Raw genomic sequence first — 2,435 nt, forward strand, 5'->3', positions numbered from 1 at the left:
CAGCCACTCCTCGGAAGGAAGGTTGGGCAATCCTACTTCCGTAGTGATACTGCCTCGGAAACCCAAGGAGGGGTCTCTATGAGTCAGGGCCAACTCGAGGGCAAACAACAACAACAACAACAAATGGTTAGATTTATTCTTAGGACTTTGGGGTGGCTTTTGCAAATAGTATTGTTCTCCCGATTTCCTTTTCAGAGTTCTCTTTGTCCGTATAGAGGAATCTTACTGATTTCTGTGTGTGATTTTTGTACCCTGCCACTTTGCTGAATTCTTCTATTAGTTCCAGTCATTTTCTTGTTGAGTCTCTGGGAATTTCTATGTATGGGATCATGTCATTGACAAATAGAGATAGTTTTACTTCTTCTTTGCCTATTTGGATGCCTTTTATTTCCCTTTCTTGCCTTATTGCTCTGGGTAGGACTTCCAATATAATACTGAATACTCACTGCCATAGAGTAGGATCCAATTCATAGCAACCCCTCCTTGGGTTTCTGAGGTGGTATCTCTACAGAAGTAGGTTGCTCAACCTTCCTTCTGAGGAGTAGCTGGTGGGTTTGAACTGCCAGCCTCTGGTTAGCAGTCAAATGCCTTAAGCACTACATCACCAGAGCTCCTATACTGAATAGAAAGATTATAAAGGGTGTCCTTGTCTGGTACATGTTTGTAAGGGGAATGTTTTCAATCTCTGTCCATTGAAAATAATGTTGGCTGTTCATTTTGTGTATGTGCCCTTAATTATGTTGATGAATTTCCCTTCTATTTCTGTTTTGCTGAGCATTTTTCTTAAGAATGGGTGTTTGGTTTTGTCAAATGCCTTTTCTTCATCACTCGATATAATGGTGTGGTTCTTGGTTTTATTTATGTGGTAGATTACATTGATCATTTTTCTAATGTTGAACCATCCTTGCATACTTAGTATTAATTCCACTTGGTCATGATGTATGATTATTTTTTTATCTGTTGTTGGGTTCTGTTGGCTAGATGTCCCCCATCTGTCTGTGAGCTGCCTGATGACAGGGATTCAACCATGGTCACTTCTCTGTCCACCACACCTGGACCTGGCACAGACCACACAACCAGTGACCATTTGTAACAAACCAGCAGCAGTAGTATGTCAAGGTTAAGAGCATGGGCTCTGCATGAGACTGCCTGGGTTCATATCCCACTTCTGTTGCTTACCAGCTGTGTGCACTTGGGATGTCTCAATGTGTCCATCAGTAAACCATTCCAGCCTGGTAGAGTGGTTATGGTAGGCAAAAAACCTGTTGCCATCAAGTCAGTTCCAGCTCACGGCAACCCTATAGGTCAGAGTAGAATTCTGGGTTTCCAAGGCTGGACTCTTGGAATATATGAGTCTGCCTCATCTTTCTTCTGTGCACCACCAGGGCTACTAAATGCCCTCCCCACCAAAAAAAAAAAATGACTATGTCCTAATCCCTCAGACCTCTAACTATGTTCGGTTACATGGTATAGGGGGGTCAAGGTTAAGGTCACAGATGGAGTTAAGGCTGCTTATCAGTTGACTAGGAGCCCTGGCGGCACAATGGTTACTCGGCTGCTTATTCAAGGCTGGTCACTTGAGTGCTTACTTGGCTGCTAATCAAAGAAAGGTCAGTGGTTCGAGCCCATCAGTGGCTCCTCGAGAGAAAGTGACAACCTAGGGAATCCTATGGAGCAGTTTTATCCTGTCCTATAGGGTCACCACAAGCGGGAAGACTCAATGGCACACAACACCAACAACAATAACTGACTTTAAGAAAAAGAGCTCACCCTGCGTTATCCAGGTGGGGCCAATGGAGTCACCACAAAAACACACCAAACCCATTACGAATTGCTCGCAGCCAACTCCGACTCATGGCAAGCCCACGTATTGTAGAGTTGACCAGCTCCGTAGAATTCTTTTGGCTGTTATCTTTACTGAAGGAGATTACCAGACCTTTCCTCCACAGCACCACTGCATGGATCTGAACTGCCAACTTCTTTTAAGCTCAGTGGTTAACCACAAACCGTGTGCACTGCCCAGGGAACCATTCATTACAAGTATCCTTCAAAGCAGAAGAGGGGCTGGGGAGGGAGAATCAGAGACAGAGGAAGGGGGCCTTGGTAAAGGAACATGCACCAGCTCTAGAAGCAGGGAGATGGATTCCTCTCTAGAGCCTCCAGAAAGGCATGTAGCCCTGCCAACACCTTGATTTCAGCCCAGTGGGACGCCTGCTAGACTTCTAACCTGTAGAACTGGGAGATGGTAAATGTGTGTTGTTGGATCCACTGGGTCTGTGGTTCTTTGTTACAGCAGCAATGGGAAACTGAGACAGGGTTGCGTGCCTTCAAGGAGTCAAGAGATGAGATGCTGAGAGCAACACTGGCCTTGGGGACTCAGTGTAGAAGTGTTCGTCACTGATACAGAATGTCATAGTGAGTGAGTGCCCAGACCT

Source organism: Orycteropus afer, unplaced genomic scaffold, assembly GCF_000298275.1.
Source record: "Orycteropus afer afer isolate SDZICR_OR568_19922 unplaced genomic scaffold, OryAfe1.0 scaffold00049, whole genome shotgun sequence".
NCBI lineage: Eukaryota > Metazoa > Chordata > Mammalia > Tubulidentata > Orycteropodidae > Orycteropus > Orycteropus afer.